Raw genomic sequence first — 14,437 nt, 5'->3', positions numbered from 1 at the left:
GGTGCCTCCCAAGTTATGGGGAGGCCCAGGCCTCGAACAGTGCCACTAGGCAGGAGCTAGGTAGAGGGAGGCCAATTGTGTCTTCCCCCCCGCCAGAACTTCACGACCGCCCGAGGGCGCATGAAGGCGGGGTCATGCCACAGCATTCCAACCCGCAGCGGAGTCAGCATCCCGAGCCGCAAATGACTCCTCAAAGAGCTGCATGTGGCTCCGGAGCTGCAGGCTGCCGACCACCTGCCCTAGTTCAATGCTCCATCCAGTAGGCTATGCTCCCTCCCCTTGATACAGGTGGGACTGGTTGCACACCCAATTATCATCAACTCACACTGCCCGTGACAAGACTCTGTCCATGACGGCATATCATTTTGCCAGACTTCAACCCTTTGGGCTGAAGTTTTCCATGCCAGACTCATGACTGAGTCTGTGTCTTCCTCTTTTTATCTTCTGCCAAAGGCTTCAGTGCTTTCTGAGACCAGGAACCTTGTTTTTCCCATGTGATGCCCATCTGACAGCATTTTATCTGAATGGCTGTAATTCAGGACTGTCGTCAAGTCCAACCCCCTGCCCAAAGTGGGACCAATATCAACTAAATCAGCCCAGCCAGGGCTTTGTCAAGCTGGGACTTACAAATCTCTAGGGATGGAGATTCCACCACCTCTCTAGGTAACTCATTCCAGTGCGTCCCCCCGGTGAAATAGTTTTTCCTAATGTCCAACCTGCACCTTCCCCACAGTAACATCAGATCATTGCTCCTTGTTCTGCCATCTGTCACCACTGAGAATAGCTTCTCTCCATCCTCTTTAGAGCCCCCTTCAGGAAGTTGAAGTTGGATATCAAATCCCCCCTCACTCTTCTCTTTTGTAGACTAAATAAGCCCAGATTCCTCAACCTCTCCCCATAAGTCATGTGCTCCAGCCCCCTCACCATTTATGTAGCACTCTGCTGGACTCTCTCCAATGCGCCCACATCCTTTTTGTAACAGAGGCCCTGGAATTGGACACAGAATTCCAGGTGCTCATCTCTTCTGCCTGTGTCTTTGGAATGGTATGCAACAAGATGGACATTATGGACTCAGAACCACACAACAGCCAGCAATGGGTCACAGTCTGAAGGGTCTGCATCTGTGTTCCCCCAGGGCAGTGAGAATGGCAGCTCTTCAACTCTGCCATGACTGTGCCTTGGCAGGACACTTAGGGCAATAGAAAATGTGCTGCTTCTTCTAGTCGGTGTCTCTCAACAGAGAGCTTTGTTCCTGCAAGGTGCGTGTCCACACTAAGCTCCCACACCATCCCCAATGTGACCTCCTCAACCTCATCTCAGCCACGGGAGGTCATTTCCTCAGCCGTTGTTGTGGAACTGCCAAAATCCTGTGATTTCACAACCATCCTGACCATGGTGAGTTGCTTTTCCAAAATGATCCATTCTATTCCCTGTCTGGTACTAGCCTCTGCAGAGGAGAGTGCAAAGTTCCAGATAAAAAGACATAATCTGCATTCATGGCTTACCAAGTTCCCACATCACGGCACCTCTGACCTTGGACCCCAACTTACCACCCACTTCTGACATGCGGCCCCTGCCACTATTAGTCTCCAAGCAGCCAAATGAAAGAATCGACCACCTCCTTGAGCAATACCTACGCTACAGCAGCCATCAAATCATAGAATCCTAGGGCTGGAAGGGACCTCAGGAAGTCATCTAGTCCAGCCCCCTGCTTCATGCAGGGTCAATCCCAACTAAGTCCTCCCAGCCGCGACCTTGTCAATCCATCAGTCGGGCGTTGGATGTTTCTGTTACTATATGCCAAATTCTCCCATAATAATGCAACTCACACATCCCCAGGCCATAGCCTCTTCTTTGTCAACTAAGGGTGTATCCCCAGTTTCACCTTCAATGACCCACATCCCCCCTGAAACCATCAGCCTTGGACCTTGTACAACACGCCCATCTCATCCAAGAGGAAGCCAAGGGCCACGTGAAGAAGGAAAGGAGGACTTCAAAAGTATGGAGACAAGAATATGCCACAAGCTTTCCCCACTCACGCTGTAGAACCAGGGCCGTCAGCCTTTCCAAGGAGGAGAGCTGAAATTTGACTTTTGAACTCAATGTGTAGGCCAAGTGCCGGTGATACTTTTTAAAGTCACTAATAGTCCAACTTACCACAGATTCATTAACAAATAAATTCAGATGTGGAGCTTTACCGTTCAGGGGGCGGTTGGGAGCATTAGCTGGTCTTTTCTTAACCCGCAGGTGGCCTGGCTTTGAGAAAGCTCTTGGCTGCCAGGGTGAGGAGGGGTGGGGCTGAGCTCCCGCCTCGCGTGCTGATGAACATCAGCTTGCATGCCACTCTTGGCACCTGTGCTGGTGGTTGCTGATCCCTGCAGTATGTATGGCTTTCTCCTGAACGCCTCTGCACGGACAGACTCCCTCAGAAACCAGAGTGTTGGTGGCTTGACCCTTACTGGGCTAGCTGGGAAATCAGCCCGGCCATTTTCGAGCTCCAGCTCCCTGCATTACCGCAGCATCTATGTTGTATTCCACATTTCACTTCCCTATAGAGCCCAGTCACCACCCCAGAGTAGGTATCAGGTCAGGGGGGATACATTGTTCATAAAGTCCTTGATTCTAAGATCACAGGGGGCAATTCGTGGAACCTGGCTGACCGGGAAGGGTATGGCCCAGAAGAACACATCTGGGAGCCAAGAGAAAATAGTCAAGCTCCTTCCACAGGAAGAGAAACCAGGACCCGCATCACGCTGAGGAATCAGGACCCGCATCATGCTGAGGGGAAGAGGAGGGATTGGTGTCATGACTCAGGGATCTCAAACTTGGGCCACAGGAAAAGTCAACAAATTAACAAAGACAACAATTAACATTTGGTATGAACAAAGACAACAATTACCTCACGCATTACAAGCACTGCTTCCCTTCCTTCGATGCTTGGAATTATCTCAGGCAAGATACTTCACACCCCTCACCCCCCGCCCCCACTTCAGTCCTATGTACTTGATTTGTCAGTTTTTATTGCAATTTTTTTATTTTTTGGACCTCTGTGCTTATAACTGTCAGCCTGTATTGGAAATGCGATTTGATCTGATGAGGTGGGTATGTCCCACAAAAGCTCTTCACCAAGTAACTCATTTTGCTAGTGTTTAAAGTGCTACAGGACTTCCGGTTTGTTTGCTTAGAATACAGGTTAGCACAGCGACCACTCTGTTACTGTTTGTCCAGAAGGTTCATGGAAGCGGCCAGTGATGAAATGCTGCCTTGTAATCATACCCTATGAACCAGCATATTAATATTTTGACACATTATAACCTGTCAGATAACACAAACTGGTCAATATTGTCTTAGTGTAATCCCTGTGGCAACACTACTTGTGAAGTAATACAATTCCCCTATATGGTGCTCGAAACTCAGGTAGCGTCAAACTGGTCAAACTTGCTTGCTGTGAACAAAAGGAAAAAACAGTCAAGTAGCACTTTAAAGACTAGCAAAATAGTTTATTAGGTGATGAGCTTTCGTGGGACAGACCCACTTCTTCAGAACAAAAGGAGTGTGTGTTTGCCTTAATTTTCATTTAAACAATATGCAGAGTTGTCACGCAGGGAGGGAGAGCAAACGTAGCTGAAACCAGAGGAAGAAACATTCTCCCACATCATCTTTTTGTCTCCCAGTTTATCTAAGCCACTTTGCATGAGTTGAAGTGGCTGGAAGCTCCTATGTACACTCGTGTATTGGTCCATTAAAGGAATAACAGAGTTAGGAGATTTCTACTGTCCAAGGGAGGGCTGGGCCAAACAGGACAGCCATTTCTGGGGAAAAGTCCAAGATAGGGGGTGTGTTGTGGTCATGCTGCAGGATAACCCGGACTGGTGAGTGCTGGGGGGTGGGAAATGGGGGGCATTGTAGTCACACACAATGCTTGGGGTGTGGCTTGCAGGCTGGAAGGTTGTTTGTGAGGGGATCAAGCGGGGGCTACAGCCACAAGGCATTGTAAGGCACCCAGTGTTGCAGAGCCGGGTGACACAGCCCCACTGGTCTGGAATGTACCTGGGTATGTGACACAGCCACACACCAGCCTTCCACCTGGCCCCATGACACTTCCCTTCCAGTGTGAGGATCCACCCCATGGTCTGGTTGGCAGAATCCTGAGGGGTTTTTTTGGCCCTCTGGTCCTGCTTCAGCCAGCAGGAGGAACAGGAAACTGTCCACACACAGTGCCTGTTCCTTCTCCTAGCATCCCAGCCCAACTCGAATCCTGGCCTCTGACCTGTGGTTTCAGACCTCCAGCCCGCCGGCTCCCACCTCCCAGAACTGGAACAGCTGATTCACAGCCTTCCATCCCTGGGAGGAGCAGGGACAGAGCATAACTCAGGCAATTCACGCGCTCCGAAAGTGCTGGGAGGGAGAAAGAAGAGGAAGAAGGGCGGGAAACTAGTGCCCAAGTGTTTAAGAGGTGCATGCGGTGAGGGGTGCCATGGAGTGTGCAGGACACAGGTGAAACCCTAGTGGGCAACACGTGGCCTGTGGGGTGCAGGATGCCCACCAGTGGCTTTGAGCCAGGTAAGGACTATAAGGAAATACTGTACTGTGGGGCTGCCAGCAATACAGAAATTGCAGAACCAGGAGCTTGGGACATGATAAGTGAACAAACCAGGAACTGCTTCCTAAACAGGACGTACAGAACAGGCCGGTGATTGGGAAGCCGGCCCTACCTCCCACTCACGGCCTGTCCTTTCATATCCAACATTTCCCAAGAGCGGTGCTGCTCAGGGGATGCTTCAAAGGTAATTTCAGTAGCATGACAGTCATGATGTCCGCATCACATTCACGTTAATGTGCCCAACAGCATGGGGCTCAGGCTCAGGCTCGGCTGACACACGACGTCTCTACTGCTGTAAATATGCCCCATAGGGGTGTGACTCTGACTGGCAGACTTATCCAGTGACTGAGCTCTCTCCTGCCATCAGGTGATGAACTGGAGGAAAAGATCCCATGAGCAGAGCTGATTTGCATTGATAACTCTTGTCTCAGAGGAGGCACCGTATTAGTCTGCATCATCAGCATCATCATCATCATCAACAACCGTGGGCTCAGTGCCCATTGCCTCTCTCCCTATTTCCTTCCAGATTTCCCTGTCCAGCGTGGAGTGGCTTAGCTTCTGCAGACTAGCTCCGCACCAATCTACTGCATCATCTATCCATTCTCTGTGGGGTCTGCCTCTCCTGTTCAAACTACCTATTATGCCAAATACCAGGGTCTTGATTTTTCATTCATCGGTCATTCTGCAAATGTGCCCGAATAGCTGTAACTTGCGTTGTGCAACTTTCTGCAGTAGGTTCTCTTTCAGCTGTATCTTCCTGTGTAATTCCTCATTGGTGACCAATCCATCTTATTCTCAGGATCTTCCCATAGCAACTCCTCTCAAGGGCCAATATTATTCTCTTCGAATCTTTCGTTATCATGTTAGTCTGTAGCTTCACAAAAGCCAAGCAATCTTGTAGCATCTTAAAGACTAACAATTTCATTTGTTAGGTAGTGAGCTTTCATGGTTAAGACCCACTTCTTCAGATTCTACCCATCCTTCAGAATCTGATGAAGTGGGTCTTTCCCACGAGAGCTCATTACCAAATAAATGCTATTATTAGTCTCTAAGGTGCTACCGGACCTCTTGTGTTTTTTTATAGATGGCTCTAGCATGTCAAGGTGATTGTAACCCAGCCTGGCTGTCCCTGAGGGAGATCACGCTCATGCCCTCTTCGCTGTTGAGCCCTTCACACTGCAATTGTTTAGCAGCAATGAGCAGTCTTTAAAGATCAATCCTCTTGATCCGTGCTGGGCAATAATGATTCTTTGAGCTTCGGCCCTCAGGCATGCTGGGGCACCAACAGTCAGGGGCTCTGGCCTGTGGTCAGGGCAGGACAACACAGTCTGAAGGCCCAGGTGCTGCTAACGTTTAGGAACAACAAGAAGTCTTGTGGCACCTTATAGACAAACAGATACTTTGGGACATAAGCTTTCGTGGGCAAAGACCCGCTTCAACAGGGCTCCTACACTCTTCACTGCCTCGTGCATCTGATGAAGCGGGTCTTCGCCCACGGAACCTTATGCTCCAAAATATCTGTTAGTCTGTAAGGTGCCACAAGACTTCTTGTTGTTCTTGAAGCTACAGACTAACACAGCTCCCTCTCTGAGATGAACATTTAGGGGCTCTGGCCAGCAACCAAGACAGTAATGCAGTGTCGGAGCTCAGGCAAAGTTTCAAAGGAGAGCACTGAACATAGGCCTCTGGGTCTAAAGAGAGGAGGCTACCACCCCAAGCTCCCTCAAAGCTGCATGGCTGCATGGCTGCCTAGCAGGCCCCAGGCAGGGGCTCAGGGCTCTCACACAGAGCACTGTCTCTGTTCGCTGGCCCCAGTGGAGCTGCCCTGGCAGAGCTGCATAGCAGCTCTGTGGTGGGGTTAGTGGAGAGGGGCAGCTCTGACGCAGATGCAGCAGCTTTGTGCTGGGGCCTGGGTCGGGGCACCTCTTCCCCGCCACGACACCCAGCCAGGAGCTGCTGGGAGAGAGACACCCCATCCCTAGCCCACCAGCCTCGCCCAGGCCTCTGGCAATTTTAACTCACCACAGCCAAAATAGATCACCTGGTGAAGTTGTTGTGCCTTTCGGTCCCTGTAATGAAAAGTCCTGGTCTTCTGAGAGGCCTTTTTCACACACTGCTTTAAAGTGCTACTTGACTGCTTTTTGTTTTGATAGTGTATAGACTAGGCCGGCTTTCTCTCCGTTGCTTTGCTTGGTGATACGCAGCCAGCCCCCTCCAGGTCCTGTTATCACCCACCGTGACAGCAGGTGGCGGCACACACCCAACTGAGTTACCTGAAAGCTTTACCTAAGCCAGTGGTTCCCAACCTTTCCACTAGTGCGGCCCCCCCAGTCACCCTCCCCAAGCCATTCACAGACTCCCCATCACCTTCCCTAGGCCATTCACAGACCCCTAATCTCCCCCCAGACTGTTGGCGGTCCCCCACCAACAGCCTCACTGTGATCTGACTTCCTCTTTACCTCCTCTCCATGTTCTTTGTCCCTTCTGATCCAGTTCACAGTGAACAGAGGTGGAAAACACATCCCAAAAGTGACTTGAGTAAAAGTGCAGGCGCTTTCACTCCTGGGTACGTGAGTACAATAAAGGCGTGACGCGCATGTGTGTTTGAGCATGTGTGAGTGCACGTGTGCATGTGCTTTTACTCAAGTCATTTTCCAGGGGGACAGTAGTGAGTTCGACTTACGTACCCCCTCTCCAAGCAGCTGTACTTTTACTCAAGTAACTTTTTTAGCACCTTTTCCACCTCTGATAGGGAACAGATCCCTGTTCTCCCCTCTACTCCACGGTCACCACTGTGTTCCTACTGGTGCTCCAGCTGGGTTCTATTTACATACACGTCCTCCAGTCAACAAGAAGTCTTGTGGCACCTTATAGACTAACAGATATTTTGGAGCATAAGCTTTCGTGGGCAAAGACCCACTTCATCAGATGCATGAGTCAGGGGTGGTTTCAGAGCCGTATTTAAAGGGTGGCGTCCCAGTAAGAGGGAGGGCCAGAGCTGACAAGGTCTATGCAGCAAGGTGAAAATGGCCCAGTTTCAACAGCACTTATCAAAAGAAGAAAAACCAAGTCAAATCAGACAGGTGGATATGAGCCTTTGTCAGAGTCTAGTGGGGAGCTATTAGCACCCAGAGCAGAGAAGTGGCCTTTGTAAGCTGCGAACCACTCCTAGTCTCTTTAATCCATGGTTAATGGAGTCAAATTTGCAAATAAATTGCAGCTCAGAGATTTCTCTCTCCATTTGATTTTTGAAATTTTTTTGTTTCAGGACTGTCGCCCTTAAATCTGCCACTGAATGTCTGGGGAGATTGAAGTGTTCCCCCACGGGCTTCTGTACATTACTGTTCCTGATGTCTGATTTATGTCCATTTACTCTTTTATGGAGAGAGTGTCCAGTTTGGCCAATGTAAATTGCAGTGGGGCATTGCTGGCACATGATGGCATATATTACATTAGTAGCTGCGCAGGTAAAGGAGCCCCTGATGGTATAGTTGATATTAGGTCCTGTGATGATGTCACTGGTGTAGATACGTGAGCAGAGCTGGCAGCGAGGACAGTTGCAGGGGCTGGTTCCAGGCCTACAGTCACTGGTTTGTGATTTGTAGTGGCTGGTAAGGATTTGTTTAAGGTTGGCAGGCTGTCCATAGGCGAGGGCAGGCCTGCCTCCCAAGGTCTGTGAGAGTGAAAGATCATTACTGGGACCCCACTCTTTAAATACCCCTCTGAAACCCCTCCCCCCACTCATGCATCTGATGAAGCAGGTCTTTGCCCATGAAAGCTTATGCTACAAAATACCTGTTAGTCTATAAGGTGCCACAGGATTTCTTGTTGTTCTTGAAGCTATAGATTAACACAGCTCCTTCTCTGATACTTTCCTCCACTCATCATCCTCACCATCACCATCATCACCGTCATCATCAACAACTGTGGGCTCTGCGCCCGTTGGTGTCTGATGCCTCTCTCACTGTTCCTTTCCATCTTCCCCCGTCCAGTCGTTTTGAGCCTGCAAAAGCACAATTGTTTTGCCTCAGAAATCCCCCCGACTTTTATACACCACAACATTCAACATTTTTTAACCAATTTAATTCTTTTCTTGCCTTTACAATGTTTGCTGCAATTAGCTGGTTAACTCTGACTTGCATGTGGCTGAACAGTTTAGCAAGGTTATGAACAGTGGAAATGGTGCACCGTTTCTTCAGTCGCCAGGCCTTAACTCCATAATTACAGGTTCAGAAGTAGACTTGGCTCCCTGGTGGAAAAACAGTGAATGTTCTGTGTGACAGGCAGGGTTCTGCTGGCTGGGCTGAGGCACCTACGTCAGTCCTGTATGGAGGTAGTCCACTCCATCACTTTGATCATCAGGGCCCTCATCAAGTGGGTAATTCTATGCTGGAGCCCTTTATCTGAGCATGTGCAGCAGGGAACGGGGTGTGTGAGCTCCTGGGCCCATGATAATTGGCCCACCATAGGTAGCTCTGTATGGGGTCTGCGTGCCCTGTCACATTTCATTGTATACCTACATACAAATAGATACACACACATTTTTCATATCACACCTACCTCAACTGAGTCGCCAGGTTCAGATAATCTTGCCATATACCTCATCAATTCATCTAGATTTTGGAGTTTCCTATTTTGAAAGAGATCAGACGGCGGCGTAATCTTTTGCTCAGCCTTTGAGTCCTGTGCGCATTCCTGATAAAACGCTAGTCTATCAGTTGACAAAGAAGTATACGGGAAAATACAGTTGCTTGTACACAGTAAGCCAAATTCATTCATATTGCCGTGATAAAGATTTAAAATCACAGGCATGTGAATTTACTTTGCTAAGAAATATACATTTTTAAACGACAGTTAAACCTGGTTCAACTAGTAGTTTCTAATGTCCCTGGAGAGAACCGTATGCTCAATTGTCCATACATGGCAGACTGAAATTAACGGCTCAGTATATATAAAGCAGTTCATTTTAATTTTCTTGATTGTTTCTTCATTGTGTACTGTTACCTTCCAGTGTCTGTGGTCTAGGGGATGGACCCATAAATAGCTTATGGTTAACATAAAAAGCTTTTGCTTGTTTGCTTCACATTTCTCTTATTTTCAATTACCTAAATTTGATATACAGATAAATTTATGTTGTAAAAGAGAAAAAAGTCTTCTGTAACACAAGCTATGCTTTTGTTCTGATGTTTTCCAGTTTTTAGCATATAGAAAATTGTGTCGGATGCTCTTACAATTTTTGCGTAGTCAATTATTTTTACTTCCTTAACACGGGCACTGCTTGTTTTACATTCTTCTTTGAGATGATGTATTGCTTTCCCCTCCTGAGCACTCTATTTTAGCAGAAGTTATTGCGGTAACAGAATTTTTCACCCACATTTTTTTAGTATTAATTTGTGCAGCATACCAATTCAACTTTGGTTAACTGTCAGGAAGCACACATTAACAACCTCTGCATACCTTACTCATAACATAAATGATAAACTTGTAGAAATTTAGGCAAAATTAATGTTATGCAATTTTATACAAATACTGAGGGTCCAGGTTGAACCTCTCAAGTCTGGCACTCTCTTGTCTGGGAATATCCACGAGCTGACATGATTTTAGTTTGCTGCATGACCACTTATCATGGATGTAGCCAAGTTTCCCATTGTCCCATAAAGTTTGGTTACAGCCACCAGTCCTGGCTCTCAGAGTTCTGAGCTGTTTTTTATCTGTAATTTACCCCTAAATGTCTCCAAAGAGTAGAGTGACCATATCCCCCCCCTGGTCAAATATGGGACATGGGGGAATGATGCTGTCCTGCCCAAAATGGGATAGATGGTCACCCTCCCTGGGAGTCAGGCGGTGCGGGGGGTCAGCTGAGGCTTGTAGCTATCCCATGACTTGGGGCCCTGGGAACTAGGCTGCTGCCTTGCCATTGACGCTCCCAGCTCTTCCCAGTCAGGGGAAGTTGGGTGACAGCTATACCGCCGCAAGGGTTCAGATCCCAGCTCCCTCCCAGTGGGGGGAAGTTGGGTGGTAGTCATGCCACCACAAGGGTCTGGCTCCTGGTTCCCCCTGTCCCTCCCGTCCATAGGAATATTGGGGCAGCCAGAGGGGTCCCCCAAAAGCATATGCTGGGGGAGTCACCCCAGTCCATCCAATGGACAGGACAGCTAGGCTGCCACCGTTGGGGTTATTGTCTTAACCATCTGACAGCAATGGCCTTAGTTTGCAGTCTGGTACCTTTCTTGCACTTGGTATTTTCTAGAGTCCACCCTCTCCCCTCCTAGCCTTACAAATTCCAGCCCGTGTTTCTCCCTGTCATTTTTCAGTCCCATGGGCCACTTCTTCTCATGACCCTGCACTGCACAAGCCGGCCACACCTCGTGTGCTGGGAGAGAACAGGGGATTTCCTGCCTCCTCATTTTCCATCACATTAGGTCACAGCCTCTTGGTCAGAGGCATTAAGGTGTAACCATGTAACCTGATAGTGCCAATGTGGGCCCCAGGACCCCGACCATCAGCTCTGCTTGGAGCTGTGCAGCTGCCCTCAGCTGTGGCCTTAGCCTGGGGTGATGAGGGGTGCAGACAAAGTAAAGCAGAAGACAGCCACAATTCAGCATCCTGCCCACAACACCGCCCCCAGCTACAAATTGTTCCAGTGTCGCTGGAGGAAGAAGTGCATTCAAACACTTCCTGCAACCTGCCAAGGCCGAGCTGATGTTTGCAGAACAGCGCGCTGCTCTCACAGCAGCAGTTCCTCTTTGGCCCAGAGGGAATCTCCTGCTTTGCATAGCGATGACTCTAATTCACCCAGGTGTGTTACAGCCTCATCAGCGCCTGCTGCAAGCAGCAGGCCCAATGGCATATCACCCGTGGGGCTTCAGTGCTGGGGTGGATGGTGATGGAGAGGGGGATGCATGGCGGCAGAGGGGTAGGTACCTTTTGACTGGGGTTGGGCTCCAGTTTCTTTGGGGACATGGGTTTCAAGCCCCCACCTGCCCAGGAAGGGAGTGTAGCCTAACAGTTAGGGCTCTGGACTGGTCTGCTGCTGTTCTGCTGGATGACCCTGGCAGGCTGCTTCTCTCGGTGTTCCTCAGTTGGCCACCTGTAAAATGGGGATAACACTTTGAAAGCTAATGAGGCACAACTCTGCCTGAGCAGGGGGGCCTTGGAAGCAAACACAGCCAAGCAGCATTTTCAGTGCATCCTTTTTTAACCCTGTTGCCTCTTGGCTTTGACCTTTTTCCTATGTTGGCTTCTTGCTTGGACTGGATCACCTGAATACCATGCACACCGCTGGAGGGAATCAGGAGCGATCCTCTGGCTGGTCCTGGGAGCAACACCAGCATGAGGGAGAGCAGAGACAGGTCTGGCCCTGGCTGGCTGGGAACCCAGCATTGTTACTGGCATTACGGACAGGGCAGACAAACTGGGCAGGCTGGGAAGGAGGGGGCTGGGGATCCAGGGGATACAGCTTCTCAGGGTCAGTGGCTGAACACTGACAATGTGCAGAGAGACCAGAGGGAGGAGAGCGCCTTGGGTCAGATCCCCAGCTGGTGCAATTCACTCCATCGACTTCAGCGGAGCAGAGAAAATTTATACCCACTCGCACAGCTCAGTCTGCACAAGAGGCAGGACGAGGTGAAATCCAGGCTTGTGCCTGGGGGCGGTTCGACGTGGTGGTCAAAGACACACTGGTCCCAGGACAGGCGTTGGGGACTCCCGGCAGCACCTCACCCCCAGAGCCACGACAGCTGGCTGGCTGCGGGCAAGTGCTGGGCTCACCGCAGCCGCCTCCGGGTGCCAGGTTGGGTGAAGGGTGCTGCCCCTGCAGCAGCACATGGGGAGCAGCCCCTCTGTGAAGGAGAAAGCCGTTTCCTTCCTCTTTCCCAGCAGAGACAATATACACAGGGGAGGGTGTTCTGCTGCTCTGGGGCAGCAGCTCTGCTCACAGTGCCCCCGATGCTAGGAAGAGCAGCGATGCTTGTGCTGGGTGAGTAAGGGCTGAGTGACGGGGACCCATGGGGGCAAGGGCTATGGTGCAGTCCCAAGTCACTGGCAGCCCTTGCAGGCTGCGGGGGATGAGCTGCATCCAGCTGAGAGCAGAGGGATCCCCACCCCTGCAGGGACACAGAGCAGGGCACAGTCTGTGTCCTGTGCAGTCCCTGGCCTGAGGGGCAGTTAGTGGTGGGGGAAAATGTCTGGAATAAATTGCTTAGGATGGGTGTAGATTCTCCATCCCTGGAGATATTTAAGAACAGGCTGGATACACGTCTATCAGAGATGGTCTAGACCCTGGCTTCCCAAACTGGGGGGCCTGCTGAAATTCCAGGGGAGCGCAAGGCAGCCCAACCTCCCCGCATCATTTCCTCCCACCCGAAGAAAGAGCCGGCCTTTGCTTCTGGCTCTCAGCCCCTGCCATTTCACATGGGTGACCCAGTACAGCCACGATGAAAAGCAGGTGGCCAGCCAAGACCCACATGCAGTGGTGAGTGAGTGTGGGTTGGGCAGGAAGGAGGAGGGGTGCAGGAAGTGTTGGGGGTTGGAAGGAGGAGGAAAATGGGGTAAGATGGGGGGCTGGGGTGCCTGGCTTGGGTAAGTGGGATGGGTAGGGTAAGAATGGGGGGCCAGTGGTGCCTGGCTTTGTGGGAGGGCAGGGGCTCGGGCGGGTGGCTCGTGGGGCTTGCAGGTCTTGGGCGGCTAGTCAGCTTGCAGGACTCTTGGGGCTTGGGCGGCTTGCCTTGGCATTGCAGGGCTCAGGCGGCTTGGGCTGGCGGGCAGGTGGCTGGTCCTGGTAGCACAGGGCTCGAGTGGCTCGGGCTGGCAGTGGGCTGGCCGGCCCCAGTAGCACAGGGCTTGGGGCAGCTTGGGTTGACGGGTGGTCAGCTGGCCCAGGCAGTGTGGGACTTGGGCGGTCGGTTTGGTGGCTGGCCCACAGCTGGAGCGGGAGGCTGGTGGGTGGGCATGTGGCTGGTTCTGGCGGTGCAGGGCTTGGTCAGGTGGCTCTGGCAGCACAGGTCTCAGGTGGGCGGGCGGCTGGCGTGGGCAGCTCTGGTTGCCGGCACAGGGCTCAGGCAACTGGCCAGCTGCAGCTGCACCAGGCACCCACAAGGGGCCAAGAAAAACTATTTGTGCTTATTTTTAATTGTAAATAACATTTTTATATCAAGTTTTTGTGTTTATTTTAACTTACAAATTGAATTTTTTGTTGGGGGGGGTTGGATGCTGGTAAAGAAGAAGGGGTGGCCTGAGGGGTTCTCAGAAATCAAAAGGGGGGCGTGATGCCAAAAAGTTTGCAAACCACTAGCCTAGGTGGTGCTGGGCCCTGCTGTGAGGTCAGGGGACTGGACTCGATGACCTCTCGAGCACGCGTCTTTGCCCACCAAAACTTATGCCCCAAAATATCTGTTAGTCTATAAGGTGCCACTGGACTTTGTTGGTTTTGGAGATACAGACTAACTCGGCTCCCCTGATACTTCCAGTTCTAGTGTTCCATGGCTCTTTGAAAAGGCCACTTTAGCTGCAGGCAGGAGGTGGCAGTGAGGTTGGGTGACCTCAAGACATTTCACTGCCCAAGAACAGGGAAGATGTCCAGCCCATCTGTCTGCAGAGCCCGGGCGCCCAGGGGAACAGCGTGTCTCCTGCCCAGCTCGGAATACGCTTGGCTAGTGGTTTTGCTGGGTTCCCAGATCTTCACACTTGTGGGGAAGTGAAATGGGGAGGGGATGAAGCGAGCTGGGCTCTGGTACCAGCTGGTCTCTAAGATCCTGGCCTGAGTCTAGGCAGAGGCTGTTCCTCTGCTTCACAGACCATGCTCTGGGAAGGGGCTTTCTGCTCTGACTGCCCTTG

This window comes from Carettochelys insculpta, chromosome 30 (genome assembly GCF_033958435.1).
Source record: "Carettochelys insculpta isolate YL-2023 chromosome 30, ASM3395843v1, whole genome shotgun sequence".
NCBI classification, from domain to species: Eukaryota; Metazoa; Chordata; order Testudines; family Carettochelyidae; genus Carettochelys; species Carettochelys insculpta.
The sequence above is the reverse complement of the archived record's forward strand: the minus strand, read 5'-3'. Positions refer to the sequence as shown.